Source organism: Hyla sarda, chromosome 3 (genome assembly GCF_029499605.1).
Source record: "Hyla sarda isolate aHylSar1 chromosome 3, aHylSar1.hap1, whole genome shotgun sequence".
Taxonomy (NCBI): Eukaryota; Metazoa; Chordata; class Amphibia; order Anura; family Hylidae; genus Hyla; species Hyla sarda.
Window position 1 is genome coordinate 358,953,052 of NC_079191.1, and position 19,861 is coordinate 358,972,912.

The 19,861-nt window shown below is 42.0% G+C and overlaps 1 protein-coding gene across 6 annotated transcripts in view; it reads left to right on the forward strand.

Moving 5' to 3' along the window:
• The window catches only part of KIZ (kizuna centrosomal protein), a 190,845-nt gene that overhangs the window by 6,598 nt on the left and 164,386 nt on the right, over positions 1-19,861 (forward strand). The window lies entirely within an intron of this gene.

Below are 19,861 nucleotides of genomic sequence, written 5' to 3' on the forward strand. Positions count from 1 at the left end.
CAACTAGAAACCTGACCTCCCTTAGACTGGAACTTGGCTTACAGAGCCTTTTGAAGCTAGTCTGAGTTTACTTGCTCAAATGTATTATAGTAGCTATAACTGTCCTTTGGGTAGGAAAAATCCAAACTTTTTATTTTTCTACTAGTAAACCCTTATGTGACCACCTTGGACAATAGGGTTACTCTCATGGATCCAGCTTTTCTACTAAAGGTAGTTTTAAAAAGTTACAGGTCTCAAGATGTTATTCCCCCTTCATTCTATAACAGGGGTCTCAAACTCAAATTATCTGGGGGCCACTGGAGGTAACGGCTGGGTGAGACTGGGCCGCATGCCGCCCTCACATATAATGCCCCATCATGCGCCCCCCATCATCCACCAGCAACCCCCCATTTCCCCTACCCCCGGGTGGTAATAGCATGAGCTGACGGATGATGGGGGTGTTACTGCTGGGGGGGGGGGGGGGGAGCAATAGGTAGCCTTAGCACAGATTCCCCACATTAGGTAGCCTTAGCACAGATTCCCCACATTAGGTAGCCTTAGCACAGATTCCCCACATTAGGTAGCCTTAGCACAGATTCCCCACCTTGACAGCGCTACTTACATCTGCTTGCAGGGACTTCCTGGCAGAGGTTTGCGCTATAAGTGACATCATCTCACGCGCTGCGCAGGACGTCTGCGTCCCTGCGTGGCAATTGCAATGACGTCACTCGCTGTGCGCACTTCCGCCAGGAAGTCCCCGCAGGCAGATGTAAGTAGCAGTTTAGTGATGGGGCAAGACTGGTTGCCCCATCATATGTGCACCAGGTCCCATTTAGCAGTGTTTGCCGAATTGTGAGAAACTTTCCGGCATTTAGCCCTGCTTGCCTGAAGCAGTGCTAAATGCCTGAAGAAATCACCTGCCCGGTGCCCGGAACTGCATGTCCCGGGCGTTGGGCGATACAAATTCCAGTTCCCTGGTGCGGGCCGCAAAATTTTGTTCCGCGGGCCGGGAGTTTGAGACCCCTGTTATAGCAGTCCTCAGAATGACCTTAAAGGGGTACTCCAGGACTCCTGCGATCAGACATCTTATCCCCTATGCTTTAGATAGGGGATAAGATGTCTTAGGGCCAGAGTACCCCTTTAAAGTTGAATGTTAGGGATGCAAGAATATGGTTACTAAGATACTTGCAAGTTTCAGATCCTTGTAAACAGTTTTAAGGTCTAAATAAAGTCCTCCAAAAACAGAGGGGATAAAGAAAGCAATTGGCAATCAGTTAAGCTTACAGAGCACTATGGAAGCTGATTCCAGAGGGTCATTGAGCATAGTATTCCAGGCTAAAAGATATTTTGTCTTAATTGAGTAGATATATCAAGCTGCCAACAGGAGCTACAGGTCTAAGCTTTTAGCTTTTGGAACAAAAGTGTTTAATGATGTTGTTTACAAATTGATCTGGTATTTCTCTGAGGCTGACATGGCAGCAAAAGTGTAAAGTAGGCATTAAAGGGGAACTCCGGTGAAAAAAAATGTTTTCAAATCAACTGGTGCCAAAAAGTTAAACAGATTTGTAAATTACCTCTATTTAAAAATGTTAACCCTTCCAGTACTTATCAGCTGCTGTATACTACAGATATACTGAAAAATTTGTGAAGTTCTTTCCAGTCTGACAACAGTGCTCTCTGCTGACACCTCTGTCCGTGTCAGGAACTGTACAGAGCAGGATAAGTGTTCTATGGGGATTCGCTTCTAATCTGGACAGTTCTTGACACAGACAGAGATGTCAGCAGAGAGCATAGTATACAGCAGCTTCAAGTACTTGAAGACTTCAGATTTTTTTTAGTAATTTACAAATCTGTTTAACTTTCTGGCACCAGTTGATTTGAAAACATTTGTTTTCCATTTGTTTCCACCGGAGTTCCCCTTTAATCCTTTCTGTCTTCTAAGAAAGCATCCTTAAATATTCCTACCTTCATTTTCATTACAAAATAAAATAAAATAATGTCTATGTATACCTTTACTTACTTTTTACCCTCTTTGTAATTTCTGTCCCTTGAAGAGTCCTGGGAACTTTCCTGAATACAGAGAAGCATCACACATTCCTTCCACAGGGAAAGAAAAGATCTATCCAGTGGACGACACACTTATGTGGCTGATGCTGCCAAGTCTCTAGCCTCAGCAGCCGTGTGCCATCCACCACTGAGGCCAGAGACTGGCTAAAGACGTAGGGTACAGTATGTTCACACATACAGGAACTTCTGCGTATTGGGTAGCAAAATCAGCTGCATAAAATATGCAGCAGATCCTGTACGTGTGAACATACCCTTAAAGCATACCTGTCAGAACCCCCCCCCTAAAAAAAATGTAATATGTTACTCAGGACTTAATCCTGATCATGTACCTATTTTATCTGTCTCAAGCACCTTTTATTGTTATGGAAAAAAAAACTATTTGTTGTAGCTGACTTGTTTTGAAATCCTCTCAAAGGGAGGCGGCATGGCTCACTGTGCATGCCTTATTCCCACAGCCAGACTCTGGTCGCCGACATCTCACATAGCATTAGCAAAACTACAACTCCCAGCATGCCCTGACAGTGCAGACATGCTGAGGGTTGTAGTTTTGCTAATGCTAGGAAGCCACAAGTTGGAGACTGCTTTGTTAGGATACAGAACTCCTCACCTTCAGGGCATGCTAGGTGTTGTAGTTATGCTGATATGAGCAACGCAGGTGGACAAAGATGTGACCAGAGCAGGCAGTAAGTTGAGCGTGGCTCCGGCGGGGGACGATGCGCAGTTCAGCTCACCATTGGACTAGCAGCCCCATAAAATAAAGTTATCAAGCATTTGAAAACCTTTACTGATTTCTTAAAACCCTGCACCCTTATTTGTCTGCAGGTTGAGTGTGGTCTTGCAGTTCAGTTACATTAAAATGAATGGAGCAAGGTTCTAAAACCAAAAGCAACCTGCAGACAGATGTGGGACTTTTTTTTTTTTAAATTAAACTGGTTTTCTTTTTCTGGATAACCCATTTAAGGCACACATCATGCAGCTTTCACAGTAGTTCAGGGCAAACATTTTAAAACCAGTTTTATACTTTTCATATCCTTTATATGCATTGAGAGATAACAAAAGGTTTCTGACATGATTGCTGTCAGCTCACTGACACTGGGAACTATTCTGTTAATAATAACATAATGCATCATGTAAACTGCAGAACAACATTGTAAAAATAAGCAATGATCAAGGCGATGTTATATATAAAAAAAATGTAAATAAATGTGTGTGTGTGTATGTATATATATATATATATATATATATATATATATGTATATGTATACACACACACACACACACACAGTCATGGCCGTAAATGTTGGCACCCCTGACATTTTTCAAGAAAATTAAGCATTTCTCACAGAAAAGGATTGCAGTAACACATGTTTTGCTATACACATGAATGTTTCAAGCAGGTGATGTCACTCCCCCTTCCCATAGACTTTGGTAGAGGGGGCGGGCGTGACGTCACGAGGGGGCGGGCGTGACGTCATGCCCAGCGGCCGCGAACACGAAAGCCCGCACACAGCGTTCAGAGTAATGAACTTCCGGACGCTGCGAGCGGAGCTCCAAAAGGCATGGCAGCGCTCAACCCCTTTAAACTCACCTGGGGCCAGTAACAGGTGTGGGCATATAAAAAATCACACCTGAAAGCAGATAAAAAGGAGAGGAGTTCACTTAGTCTTTGCATTGTGTGTGCCACACTAAGCATGGACAACAGAAAGAGGAGAAGAGTCTGAGGACTTTAGAACCAAAATTGTGGAAAAATATCAACAATCTCCAGAGATCTAGATTTGCCTTTGTCCACAGTGCGCAACATTATCAAGAAATTTGTGTAGCTAATCTCCCTGGATGTGGACTGGAGAGAAAAATTGATGAAAGGTGTCAACTAGGGATGTAAGAAAAAATCGATTCGCACGATTATTGCGATTTTTCACTTGGCGATACTGAATCGATTAAAAATATTTTTGAATTGATCCTTTTAGGGATGTGGAATTTGTATCTCCTGATGCCCGAGACAGCATGTCCCAGGCATCAGGAGATACAAATTCCACATTTGTGGAGCCAGGCAGGCCATGCGGCGATCGACGCAGCTGGCTATTAACCCTTTAGATCGCCGCTGTCAAAGCTGACAGCAGCGTCTAAAGGGATCTGTGAATGCTCCCTGGTGGGCTAGTAGGGTGGATCGCCCCCTCCCCCCACAGCGCGATCGCTAGAGGGCGATCCGCTATGGAGGTAGCCGTAGGGCTTACCTCTGCTTCCCTGCTCTCCGTGGCTCTGTCATTGATAGAGCCTGGCTGGACCAGGCTCTATCAATGGATCGCAGATCAATGAAGTTCAATAGAACTCTATTCATCTGTCTGAGGAATCTAATGATTCCTCCTAAAAGTCTAATAAAGTGTATAAAAAAAAAAGTTTTAATAAAAGTGTAAAAGGCAATGTTTTTTAGACAGAATCGGGATATATCGCGATGTATCGTCACCTAGACGGTATCGCGATATATCGGGATATATCGAATGGCCACACTGGTATCGCGATTCGAATCGTATCGCCAAATTCTTGGCGATTCACACCCCTAGTGTCAGCGCAGAATTGACCAGATGGTGGATAAGCAGCCCCAAACAAGTTCCGAAGATTTTCAAGCTGTCCTGCAGGCTCAGGGAGCATCAGTGTCAGCACAAATTATCCGTCGACATTTAAATGAAATGAAATGCTATGGCAGGGGACCCAGGAGGACCCCACTGCTGACACAGAGACATAAAAAAAGACTAGTATATAGAAAAGAAAAACAGCCGTCCTGCAATCACCGTCCAAATGCTGATAATACGGCTCCCATCTTGGGCTGCTCAATCCGGCATGGTAGACAAAGGTGGCGTGGGGTGCTCAGAGGCGACTGCCGGTGGTTTCACGCATACTGGTGCGCTTCTTCCGGCCTAGTCTTCCGGAGCCGGAAGAAGCGCACCTGTATGCGTGAAACCGCCGGCAGTCGCCTCTGAGCGCCCCACGCCACCTTTGTCTACCACCTTTAGCTGCTGAATACTACAGGAAATGGTTTTCTTTTTGGAACACAGAGCTCTCTGCTGACATCATGACCACAGTGCTCTCTGCTGACATCTCTGTCCATTTTAAGAACTGTCCAGAGTAGGAGATAATACCCATAGAAAACATATGCTGCTATGGATAGAGATGTCAACAGAGAGCACTGTGCTCATGATGTCCGCAGAGAGCACTGTGTTCCAAAAAGAATTTCCTCTGTAGTATTCAGCAGCTAATAAGTACAGGAAGGATTGGGATTTTTTTATAGAAGTAACTTACAATTCTGTTTAACTTTCTGGCACCAGTTGATTTAAAAAAAAAAAAAACCCACTGGAGTACCCCTTTAATCCCTTAAGGACCACGGACGAATGAGTACGTCTCTGTGCCCTGGGTCTTAAGGACCAGGGACGTACTCATACGTCCCAGCGAATTTTGCATCCCGCCGCATGCTGGGCGGGTTGCGAAACCGGACGCCTGCTGAAATCATTCAGCAGGCGTCCCATGCAAACGCCGAGGGGGGTCCCGGGACCCCCACATGTCGACGATCGTCCGCGAAATCGCACGGGCGATCTGCGGTGATTCCGGTCATTCGGGTAAGGATAGGGGATAAGGTGATAAGATGTCTGATCGTGGGGGTCCTGTCGCTGGGACCCCCTGTGATCTCTTTGAAGCTCCCGGCATTCTGTGCCGGGTGCTGCTCCCGAGACGGGAACGGACTCCCAGCAATAAGATGTCTAAGGCTGGAATACCCCTCTAAGACCTCCTAGCTCAGCTTGACTAACAGATGCCTTTTTGATCTAGTTCCTCCTTATTTAACACTTTCAATGTTTATTTGGGATCTGATTGGGATTAAGGGGATTATCCCAGAAATTGGAGTATACAGTGTGTATATTTTCTTCCACCAGGCTAAGCAATTTTAGATAAGTTTTTCCCCAGAATACCCCTTTAAGTTGAGACTGGCTGAGGTTGTAGATCAGCTAATGATGATTTTATTTCTTCCATGATTAGAACCTTAAAGGGGTTTTTATCATGAGGATAAATTGGTCTATACTGATGCATTATGTAAAAATGAACATATTTTCAATGTACAAGAATTTCTGAGAATGTACTGTTAGAGAGATGTATTTACTTACTTATCCCCAATGAGACAGTCAGGCATGCTCAGTTTAACTGTGAAGGTGGATTATTGGAGTGTGCTCTGTACACAGCAACAGCAGGGTCACCGTTCAGAGAGAAAACCAGGTAGGGATCAGATCTGCACGGGGGAGAAGATCAGTACAGAGAAATAGGTCATTTTACCTAAAACCAGCACATTTGTCCTCCTTCACATACACTGTGCACCTTTTAACAATGCAAGTTGTATTTTTCAATTTTCATTTTATTATTAACCCTTTATTGATGTGGGGTTGTTTTGGCATTCATTTTTTTTCTTTCCTCCTTGCCTTTTAAAAATCCATAACTCTTTCAGGTTTCCTCCTACAGGGCCATATGAGGGCTTATTTTCTTTAAGATAAATTGTTCTTTGTAATAACAGACATGACACATTTTTACCAGAAAATTTTACCAGCAATTTTGCAGCTTTTTGGGGTTTTGTTGCTACACAGTGCACCTTATGGTTAAAATGACATGTAACCTTTACTCTGTAGGTCAATAAAATCACAACGATACCCAATTTATCTAGAAGAAAGCAAGTCTGGCGTGGATCAAATGCAGTGCAAAAGTCCTGTTTATTGTGCGTTAAAAGTCATGGACACAGATCGTGTAAACAAGGTTTCCCTGTTCACATTATCTGTGACTGTTAATGCACATTAAAAGGAACTAGTACACTGCGTTTGATCCAAGCTGAACTTATTTTCTTCAATGTAGTCTGAGTGCTGCCCTTTATTTTCCGAGTCGCAGTAAGGAGCACTTTGGGGTGAACTGGAAACATCTGTGGAACCAGTTTATATAGGTTCTGTTTTATTTTACTACCTTTTAAAAGGTTGGAGTGGGAGTAGATGTGGACAGAGTGTACTTCAAAAGAAGAGAGTGCAATAGCAGTGAGAGACAGAGATGGGGTTAAAGAGCAGTTCTCTGATAACAGCAGGCCACCTCTCCTGCTGTGTTTATTACCACAGCAAAGGATTTGGGAAAATTGAGGGCTGCTATAGGAGAGTGCAGCAGGTGAGTCCATCATAACACTGCTGGTTTCTTTTTGGGAAATGGCTATTTCCTGTTGTAGTTCCCTCCCTCCAACTAAAGTCCCACGATCCCTTGTTTGTAAGTGTGAGGTCACTTTTATTCCTTCACTACATCAGCCAGCTGCCTTGCATGATGTGCTGTGCTGTAAAGTACAATTTCCTACAGTCCTTTGGAGAATGATCTCACTCCCACCCAGTGGTTTTTCCACCCAGACAGGTTCCCTTTTAACTTTGACTAGTGATGGAAAAAGCTGAAAATCAGGGCAAAGATGAGAGCAGCCATTAACCACAGGTGCAGACACTATTATGAACTATTTTACAGCCCCTGTAGCATAGTCAAAAAAAAATCCTAGAATACCCCTTTAATGCAAACAAGCAGATATAGTTTGCGTTTATTAGATGTGGTTGTAAAGAATAGAGGAGCTGCAGCATACCATAAACAAAACAATCATAGCAGTGTGTGCATGGTGGTATTAGTAGTAGCAGTGATCAAAGCAGCACACCATAAACAAAACAGTGACGATTATTGGACAATAATTATAAAACTAAATGAAAAATTAAAATAATTTCTCTTGTTTATTTTCTTTTGTGAGAATAATAGAGAATAATAAACAAACAATTCAAAATTTACAAATAAAATTTGACATTTAGAGTGTACCTGTCGTTAACAAAAACGTTTGATATAATGTAGATAATACTAAAGTATATTTATGATCTACATTAATTAAAAAAAAATTATTTTTGAGTGAAAAATGCTGTCCCATCAGCTATTGCCTGTTTGTCTCTGTGAGGAGACCAAATACAGGAAGTGAGAGCAGGAGAAGCCGGGCTTGTCCTGGGTGCACAGAGCCCTGCTTGTCCTGGGTGCACAGAGCCCTGCTTGTCCTGGGTGCACAGAGCCCTGCTTGTCCTGGGTGCACAGAGCCCTGCTTGTCCTGGGTGCACAGAGCCCTGCTTGTCCTGGGTGCACAGAGCCCTGCTTGTCCTGGGTGCACAGAGCCCTGCTTGTCCTGGGTGCACAGAGCCCTGCTTGTACTGGGTGCACAGAGCCCTGCTTGTCCTGGGTGCACAGAGCCCTGCTTGTCCTGGGTGCACAGAGCCCTGCTTGTTCTGGGCGCACAGAGCCCTGCTTGTCCTGGGCGCACAGAGCCCTGCTTGTCCTGGGTACACTTTCTGTATTTGGACTCCTCACAGAGACACACATACAATAGCTGTAGGGACAAAAATATACACATTTTGTAACCAATGTATATTACAAATATACATATAATGGTGTCATCTACCTTATGTAGAAAGTTTTTGTTAATTACAGGTACACTTTAAAATAAATAAAAATAAATCAGTGACTATTTTAGCCACCTTTTTTTTTCAATAAGTCATAAGCCTTCCATTCATGTCAGTTTCGTAATCTGTTGTCGATCAATTTTTTTCTGCAACAGCAACCCCAGCCGCCCAGACACTGTTCATAAAGGATACTGTTTTCCATCACAGTAATAGGGTATGTTCACACTGCGGAATTCCCGCGGAATCCCGCGAGTGAAATTCCGCACAGTGAACGTTAGCATCTGTTTGAATGGGTCTTCCACGAGACACGTTCACACTGCGGAATTTCAGCTGGACAATTCCGCCACTGAAATTGTTCAGCGCAAAGAAAGAACATGTTCATTCTTTGCGCGGAAGTCCGCGATCACTGCATAGCCGTCAATAGTGACGGCGCAGTGCCGCGCGGTCCTACCGCCACCGCTGGCTGCCAGGCTGAATCTCCGCTCTCTGAATTCCGCGAGCGGAGATTCAGGTGCCAATCTGTAGTGTGAACATTATAAATCTCTCGTTCAGGAAGGGTCCACAAGTTCTCAATAGGGTTTAGGTCAGTCGAGGAAGGGGGTTGGAAAGTGGAGTTGGACTATATGTATAAAAATGATCAAAGGATGAAAATACTTGACAAATAATTGTGCACACGGTGTATATGTATGTGGTATACATCTGATTTTACCATCTTTGCTTTGTGGGGAAACCCCTTTAAGCTCTTTATAGATAGTTGACCTTTACTTCTAAAGCACTTTTGCAGCACGTTTCTGGCATAGAGATTTCTTAAGTTTGGCAGCTATTTAGAACAGATTGCACATTTCCTGACATAAATGCAAGACCTTTGATTTACTGGTAACAGGGAAACATTTAAGGATGGTAAGAGAAGGGGGTAACCTCTTTGTGTGTCCTATTTCTAGACAGGCAATAGGGGAGTCTCTCTGCTGTGCTATCATGTAAGCCAAGGGTAACAAATTCTATTACTTTACTGCTTACAACCCCTTTAAGAGAGCCTTATGTCACATGACATATTACAGTAGTACGCAATGATTAATTTAGTCAAAAAATAAAAAAGTTGCTTCTTTTCAGTAGAATCTGGGCTGTAATTCAAGCTTCCACAATAAGCAATTATACCAGTCAGGTCAAGCAGTTCTGAAACTGCAAACTCATTGAACGCCCATTTATTCATCCTCTCTTTGATTTGTCACTCATCAGCTTCTTTGTTTCTTCTAATACTGTTGTTATTTCAATGTATACCAATTCAGAATAAAGACAGTTTATCTAGTTACTAACAGAACAAAACTGCATGGCAAATGTTAGTTTTCAGAATAGAATTCTTTGCACTTGACACACAGCATTCGTCATTACTTAATATCTTTATTTACTATAATTTTTGCACCATTTATTGACATGCAGATTCCTTTCGATAACAAGTATTTTACACTGGCCCTTGATTATAATGAATAGCTGGTTTCCAAGCTTATTGACTGATGTACATTAACAAAAAAAACATCAAGGAAAGAAATATTAACTTAATCCATCATGTCAAAATAAATGTCATATCTGTGGCATGAACAGTAAGTGTTATTTTTAGCACCATTTAATCATGGTATTGCTGCTTAGCCCACGACTTTTGCAACAGCTACTGCCAGGTAATAATACTACAACAATGATACGCCTAAATCAAGGATTATTGTATTGAAAATGACGGTAGGGTCACATGTAGCGCATCCGCAGGGTATTTGACACTGCGGATACGCCACTGAGCGTCCCTAAAGTGAGCCTCCTGCTGTACCCATGTGTGTTGCATCTTCTGTTTGTAGCAGCAATCCACCACTATGAACAGACACAGGGATCTCTGATTCACACACGCATGCGCAATGTACTCATAGATATCACGGTCGCTCCCCCTGCTGCCTAAGGAATCCCCTTGCTGCTAAATTTAGGCAGGGACTGAACAGAAAAGGGGTCAGGATTACAGAACAGCTAAGCCCGGTGTGCTCCGCTTTTTCTTCAACCCCTTAACGACAATGGAAGTAAATGTACGTCATGGTGACGTGGTACTTAACGCACCATGACGTACATTTACGCGCCGACATGACTGCGAGCACCGGACCAGTGCTCGCGTCATGCGCGGCAGGTCCCGGCTGCTATCAGCAGCCAGGGACCCATCGGTAATGGCGGACATCCACGATCGCACGGATGTCCACCATTAACCCCTCAGATGCCGTGATCAATACAGATCACGCAGCAGTGAGGTACTTTAAATGGATGATCGGATCGCCCGCGGCGATCCGATCATCCAGCATTGCGGACGGAGGTCCCCTCACCTGGCTCCGGCCGTTTCCCTGGGTCTTTTGCTCTGGTCAAAATAGAAGGATTTTAAACATAATAATTTGGTTAAAAAGTTTACGATTTTTTTAAATCGCAACAATAATAGAAAAGTATATAATCATGGGTATCATTTTAATCGTATTGACTCACACAATAAGGAACACATGTAATTTGTACCGTAAATTGTACGGCTTGAAAACAAAACCTTCCAAAATTTGCTAAATTGCTGTTTTCTTTTTAATTTCCTAACACAAATAGTATTTTTTTGGTTGCACCATACATTTTATGGTAACATGAGTGATGTCATTACGCAGGACAACTGGTCACGCAAAAAACGAGCCCTCATACTAGTCTGTGGATGAAAATATAAAAGATATTTTTATATAAAATATACGATTTTTAGAAGACGAGTAGGAAAAAAGAAACACTGGAATGTCACTGGTGCTTTTGTTCTTACCATGGAGCAGAAAGGTGCGAGTTTCAAGAGGACTTAAGCGAGGAAATCTTCCTTGTCAATTCCTCAGTGTGAATGTACAGACAGGCCCTTTACTCAGCAACCCATGGCAGGCCTGCGGTCTGAAATAAGGCCCCAGACTGCCATAGAAACACATCAGCACTAGTAATTATGTTGCAGGAATGTCAATGGAGTGGGATAAGGAAAGAAGATTGCCTCCAGCTTTTCCTAAAAAAACATATCCATTTAATTGTTATGCGTTAAAAAGTGAAAATATAGACAAAAGACAGAATGGTAGAAAAAGAGGGAGAAAAGCAAAACTCCTACGCATTTCGAGCTACATGTAGCTCTTAGTCCTGCCAATCGGGGGAATGGTACAGAGACTCCCCACATGTAGCATAGAAGGGTTTAATCTATTAGGAAGAGAGGTTTTCCTGCTCCTGGTAATTACAGTGGGAGCTGGCTTCTGCATACCCTCTTCAGGAGATCCAAGCCGCCTTATTCTAGCCCTGCTGTAAAAACATGGACTAGAATAAGGACCCTTAAAGGATAAGTATCATTAAGAAAAACGTATCTTCTATCCGAAGAATAGGGGATAAGTTTTAGATCTCGGGGGTCTGATCGCTTTGGAGCCCCAGTTCTCCAGCACAGAAATGCGTCACGACCCCCGCCCAAAGCGGAGGCCGCCACGCCTCTTCCATAAAGCTCTATTGGAGAGCCATTCAACAATCTTCGGCTCTCCCAAAGAGCTTTATGGAGGGGGTGTGACTGCCGCTGCTTCGTGCAGGGATTGTGACGTGCTCCTGTGCTGTAGAACCGGAGGGCCCCAGTGCGCAGATCCCCCCCGCGATCTAAAACATATGCCCTATTCTTCGGATAGGGGATAAGATTTTCTTCATGATACTTCTCCTTTAATGACTGACATGTAAAGGCGGTCATTAAGAGGTTAGGTTTTTACTATCTGTATCCCCAGAGAACAACTAAACCCAATAAAAAATGTAATCAAAGAAAGATGTAATGTGAAGAATTAATATTACAGTATGCATTGGGCTGAAAACTTTACATTCTAATTTATGATCATGTGATTTCCTTTCACCTTGGCTTAATACGTAGGAGAAATTTAAGTAGACAAAAATATTTTACTTTCCAACTAGCATTATTAGTAAGTCGGATGGATGTGTCTGGTAATCCACACGGCATATTTCCTGTCTTTAATGGGCTTTGAATAGCTTGGTTACCATATTTGCCGTGATCTTGCGTATTTGTGCTATGAACACACATTAGAGAATATCATTATGCCATGCCACGAAGCACAACAGAATGCAGCAATTCCATTTGTTTGTTGTGTACTTTATCCCCCTCTTTTACAAAGGAGAGGAAGCCGATTACATATCTCCAGGACTGTCAGAAAAAAAGTCTGACAGAAAATGCTCAAATGTATTGGGTTATGTATCTGTAGTAATGCAGGCTTCTAATCCCTCCTACTATCTCCATATAAATGATGCCGTTCAAGGCCATTGCTTCTTTCTTCACTTAGAAAAAGAAAAAAAAAATACCCAGCAAAGCCCTTTCAGATGAAATGTCTAAAAAACATGGCGTAATAACTTGGAGCATGCTGGCAAGTGTAGTCACTTGTGACTGCGTGAATCCCCCCTCAGCAAGTCAATATTGTAATAAGCAGAACTGGTAACATCTCTCCATTATTCAGAGGAGCCAACAGCGTGCTTGTCCCTTAGGCTGCGGCATTCATTAAGAAAAGCTTACTGGGCTGAAAGCTGGAAACAGATGATAACAGGATATGATTTTCATATTTAATGCATCCCCTTGGAAGAGTATGTGTGCTGCAGATTGATAGAAGAATCTACTGCTACTTTACTGAAAGACTTTCTAGTTTGCCCTATAGCTACCGATGGAATCATTCAGCCAAGAAATTACCTTTTCCTCTTTTTACCTGCTTTATATATCTGCCAAGCAGGCAGCCGAGCTGCCAGTGAATGTTATTGTGCAGTTAACTGTTTGGTATTTAAGACTCTTATCAGAAAAGAAACAGAGGCCATACATTTTTTTTAAGTAGGAATAAGGTTTGAGTTTTGCTTATTTTTTTTACCTCTTTGGTATTTTAGTTGGCATAAATGTGTTGCTGGAAGTTGTTTCTACAGTCATCTATGCTCATTTCTTTCATTGCGGCTATGAAAAGTTTGGGGGATTGTTTTTGGAAGCTTTTGGTGCCTCTGTAAAGAATGTTCAGATTCCCTGAATCCAAGGAGATCTCTTTGATCAGAGCATAATAAAGGGAAATGTGTATGGAAAGAGTATTATGGGGCAAGAAAAGCAGTTGTTGATAGGAGGAAATATGTCCATATACTTCAATACTGCATACTGCTTTTATAATTTTATTTTTCTCTGCCTGTAAAGATGAAAGAGGATGTGATTAAATATAAGTATAAGCAAGGAGTAGAAGATTTTATTTCAAGACAGGAGGCATTCGCATTATGCATTAAAGGGGTTATCCACCATAAGGTGATTTTAGTACGTACCTGGCAGGCAGTAATGGACATGCTTAGGAAGGATCTGCACTTGTCTTGGGGCTAAATGGCTATGTTGTGAGATTACCATAATACCGTGGCTAGCTTTTTGTGAATTAGTGTTGACTGTTTGACTTTTCTTTTTTGCCTACAAATCCCTTAATTCCATTTTCCTCCCTCCCACACATCAGCCACCCCACCCATTGAAACATAAATGAGCTGCATCCATTCAAAAGACCTGTGGTTTTCAATCAGGGTGCCTACAGCTGTTGCATTAGTTGTAGATTGATCTCTCTCCCACCAAGCGATCGCTCCACCCATTGAAGCAGACAGGCTCCCTGTCATCAGCTGATTAGTGAGTCAGGTCTCGGCCGCATTGCAAGCTGGGAAAAATCTGAGACAACAGTCATTTTGTATGCTGTTAAAAATAAATATTGGAGTGAAAATCACAGAAGAATTGTGAGAAAACCGTCACACACAGGTACAGACACTATATTATGAACTACACTAACTTAACAGCCCCTGTAGCACAGTCAAATAAAAAAAATTCCTGGAATACCCCTTTAAATCTCTCTTTACTTGCTTCAGCAGCAAAATATTAACTTAGCAACACAGAGAAAAAACATGATAGAATGTTCAGGTGTATACAAACATGCTATCTTTCATAGTAGCCAATCAGGATGGTAATGGCATGAGGCATAGTCTATGTAAAGGTGATGATGCCGTAACTCCACCTCTTTCTTTGCTGCTCCACAGTAAGATAAGTGTATATTGTGTACCTTATGGTTTTTTGTCTAATTTACTTATTCAATTAATTTCATTATTTGTCTCAATTCCCCTTTATTTCTATTTCCCCTTATTTCATTAATAAAGATATTCTCTTATTTTTCTTTATCCATATATACTCTATTTTCCAATATACCGTAGCCCTATTTAGCCACTTCTCTTCAAATCCTTTATTCCATTTTAAATATAAATATATTTTCCTCTTGTCAGTACATCCATATCTATATATTTTGCTATTTTTATTACCTTTCTCCATTCCGTTCACTATTACTGTTTTCGGCGCGCGTGCGACATCTCTGGTCTCCTGTGACGCAGCTCCTATTGCTGCTGATCTCGCAAGACCAGCCTGAATATATTCTCTCTATAAATATATATGAAAAAATATCTTGATCCATAATATACACACACATATATATATATATATATATATATATATATATATATATATATATATATTATTCTATATTACAATATATTTACAAGATGTCTGAAAAACAATCTCAACCTAAAGTTTGTGATTTTATTTCTGGTGATCAACTGGTGATCAACTCCAACATATGGTTGGTCAATCTGTATCAACATCAGTTCAGTCTGCAAAGCAAACTGCTATGGTTACAATGCAGGACAACATTTCTAAATCTGTTTCCTTGGCAAATTTACAATCCACTGTGAAAAAACCTACACCGGCCCGTTCTTCCACTCCATCGGACAACTTATGGTCCGCTGAGGACTCTGTGACACAATTATCTAAGGAATTAAAAAGTCCCATAAATCTCCTTTCAAGAGGCATCTTAAAAATATTGACGACCTTTATACTTCCAAACATAGGTAATTAATTCCCTCAGGAGAAGATCAAGATGTTGATATGGGCTTGCGACCATCATGCAGCCACAATACCAGTACTAGTAAATCGCACGGTAAACCCTCAACCTGTGAGGAAGTCCATACTAAACGGGTTTCGAAGACCTCAAAAAGAACAAAACCAAATTTATAAAATGAAATCTGAGATAACTCTTCTGCGGAAGACTGATGACTCTGCTGACCCCTCTGAATATTCTGACATATCTGAGAAAAGTGATGTAAATGATAATGACCCTACGGTGGAAGAAAATACATTGCTTGATAGTTCTGATACACCATTCTTTGACCCACAAAATATCCGTCACCCTAGGTCCGGGGAGAGGGTCCCTCATCCCTAGGTGACTCAATTTGTTAATCGGTGGATAAAAAAGGGAATGGACCGCTCCTCTAGAAACCAGCTTCGGGCGGAATGCCCACATCCTTCCCTCCATTCCAACATAGCACAAACCCCAGAACTGGATCCTATCTTAACCAAATACATCTTAAAATCAGGTAAAAACCCAAAGAAAGGTCTTGACAAGTCATTTAAGGCCTTTCAAGACAAATTTCTTGTTTTATTAGGATCTCTGACAAAAATACTAGATTTGGCAGAAGAATCTCTAGAATCTGGTAATCCTATTGATGTCACAGTGCTCAGAGGCTGGGCCCAAAGGGCCATGTGTTTCTAATTCTGCATTATGTGCAGAATGCAGGAGAGCAATTCTCCTAAAATTAGATTCCAATGAGCCAACTGTACCTACCGTTGGGTTACTCTTTGGAGAACATTTTATTAAGGAGATAAGCAAATTTGTCGGCTTATTCTCCTTGCTTGACAAAGCACAATCATCTTTTAAAAAGTTTTCTCCCATAAGGTTTTCGGAAGGGCTGGGAAAGGTTGAAGTCGATTTCCCAGCCGTTCCTCCCAATTTCGACCTCAAGATAGACCCCCTATTCCAAAGAGACAGTTCTAACTTTATTCCCCCTACCAACCAACCCACACCTTTCTTCCCATACCGGGGTCGTCCTTGTCGCACAAGAGTTCAACGAGCATCATCCCGTTCCAGACCATCACCATCTAGAAGTTCTACTTCCTTCCCATCTTCCAATTCAAGACTCATTTTTCCCAAAATTGGGTTATGATATCTTCTGACCAATGGATCCTCAACACTATAAAAGGCTATCAAATAGAGTTTGTCGGCATTCCCTATCAGAGTCACCTTCCTCATCCCATCCAACTTTCAACAGAGGGATCAAATCCTCATAGCTTCAGAAATAGAAGAATTATATTCAAAAAATGCAATCATTCCTGTACCCCTTCATACTCAGGGGTTCCTAAGCAACCTCTTTTTAGTAAAAAATAAAAAATAAAAATGGAGGTTATCTACCAGTAATAAATCTGAAAATATTGAATAATTTTGTTTGCTATCAACATTTCAAGATGGAGGGTATCCATCTTCTGAGAGACCTGCTCCTACAAGGAGATTGGTTGATAAAAATTGATTTAAAAGATGCATATCTCACAGTCCCTATTCATCCTCACTCCCAACCTTATCTACAATTTGTTTGGAATCATCCAAAATGGCAATTTACATGCCTTCCATTCAGCCTCTCGTCAGCACCTTCCTGCTTCACGAAACTTATGAAACCAGTGGTAGCTGCTCTCCAGAGGTGTTCGTCTTATAATTTATCTCAACAACATCCTCATCATGGCTTCTTCAACCAGCCTTATTCTTCTACATATGGAGTGGACTTTATCTCTATTAACCAGTGTGGGTTTTATAACCAATCAAGAGAAGTCAATCCTTGTTCCTTCTCAATCCTTTTAGGTTTCGTGATAAATACCCTATTTACTCTTAAGTCTACCTTCCAAGAAACTCAGGATGATTCGGAAAGAAATTCGATCTCTTCTCAACAAAGATCTGATTTCTCTTAGATCAATTGCCAGGATTGTGGGTCTTTTTTCAGCCTTAATTCAGGCTATCTTTCTGGCTCCCTTGCATTACCGAGCCCTTCAACGCCTAAAGATTCAACATTTAAGAAATTGTTTAGGATATTCCGACGAGATTCAACTCTCTACAGAAGCAAGAGAAGAACTTCTCTGGTGGCTTCATCACATTCGAGAGTGGAATGGCAAAGCGATCTTCATTTCCAAACCGAATCTGATCTTGGAATCAGACGCCAGCCTTCAAGGTTGGGGCGCTCGCTGCGGTTCCTTATCCTCAGGCTGAAAATGGACATCTTCAGAATCTCATCTCCATATCAATTGCCTAGAATTATTAACAAGCTTTTTTTTTTTTTTTGCTTTGAAAAGCTTTGCGATAGACATGTCTCATTATTCCATTCTCTTACGCATGGACAACATATCTACAGTCCAATATGTCAATCGCTTAGGCGGCACAAAATCACAACTCTTAGCAAACATCACCAAAGGTTTTTGGCATTTTTGTCTTAACAGGCATATTGTTCTGATAGCAGAATATATTCCGGGTCTTTCCAACTCCACTCCACTAGAGGTACGATGTCCACCAAACTTGTTCAAGCAGGAGTTTCTTTATTGGATCTTTTTAAAGCTGCCAATTGGTCCACTTTAAAAACTTTCTACTTTAGACCTGAACCCCATGTCTCCATGTCTATTATTTAATGTCTTATATACTCTACATGTATTGATTATAATACTATTTATTGTTACTTTATTGTTTATTATATTAAGCTTTAAACTTGCATAATGCGAATGCCTCCTACAGATTTTATGAAAGACAGGAGGCGAGCATTATCCCTCCCTTTTACCCATCCCTTAATGTTTATTTTTTCTCCTAGCATATTGATCTCCGATGGATGTGGATCATTATTCACATCTTCAATCAAACTTACAGTCTACAGTTCCTGTTCTACTGTTCCTAACTTCTTACCTGCTACTGTTGCGGCTTAGAGGCTGTTTATGTTCTTCTTCTTCTTATTTCGCATCAAAGAAACAGGCAGAGTTACAGCATCATCACCTTTATATAGACTATTCCATTACCATCCTGATTGGCTACTATGATAGCATGTTTGTATACACCTGAACATTCTGTAATGTATTTTCTCTGTGTTGCTATGGGGCAAGTAAAGAGAGATTTAATTCATAATGCTCGCCTCCTGTCATTCATTAAAATCTATATTTTCCGTCACCTAGGGTAGGAAAATCTTCAATTTAAAGCAACTGTTCAGGCGTGAGCACAAAAACTGTATATAAATCTGTACCTATTGGGGTTCAAATTAGCTTTTTTGAATGATTTTTACCTTTGCTATTAGTGATGAGCAAAGTTACAGTGATTTGATTCGTTACAAACTTCACGGCTCGGTAGTTGCTGACTTTAACGTGCATAAATTAGTTCAGCTTTCAGGTGCTACGGTGGGCTGGAAAAGGTGGATATAGTCCTAGGAAACTCTTCTAGGACTGTATCCACCTCTTTCAGCCCACCGGAGCACCTGAAAGCTGAACTAATTTATGCAGGCTAAAGTCAGCAACCGCCGAGCGGCAAAGTTCGTGACGAATCGAATCACTGTAACTTCGCTCATCTCTATTTGCTATATCGGAGCAGAGCTGTGATCTTTGACTACAGTTTAGCTACAGCATCTACAGGAAATCTGAGCTAGTCTAAGACACACCCCTATTTTCTCATTGGTTAAGGCTGCAGCTCTACCTCTTGCAGCTCAACCTCTTCAGATTGGCTACTGTATATAAATGCAAGTTCACCACAGGGTCACCAGGGCATAGAATGACTATAAAGGATGGATCAGTAAACTACAAGTGAATCAAAAGACAATTATCAGGTGACTGTTACACATATATGGAGAAGAATAAGCCTAAATGAAGTGAAGCTGGGAGGGGGGTTTAACTTCTTAAGGACCAGGCCCATTTTGGCCTTAAAGGGGTACTCCGCCACTAGACATCTAGACATGTCAGATCGCCGGGGTCCCGCTGCTGGGGACCCCCGGGATCACCGCTGTAGCACCGCGCCATCATTACTGCACAGAGCGAGTTCGCTCTGTATGTAATGACGGGTGATACAGGGGACGGAGCAGCGTGACATCATGGCTCCGCCCCTCGTGGCATCACGGCGCGCCCCCTTAATGCAAGTCTATGGCAGGGGGCGTGACGACCGCCACGCCCCCTCCCATAGACTTGTATTGAGGGGCGGGCTGTGACGTAACGATGCTCCGGCCCCTGTATTGCCCGTCATTACGCGCAGAGCTCTGTGCGGTGCCGCAGTGGCGATCCCGAGGGTCCCCAGCAGCGGTACTCTGGCAATCTGACATCTTATCCCCTATCCTTTTGGATAGGGGATAAGATGTCTAGGGGCGGAATACCCCTTTAAGGACCAGAGCTTTTT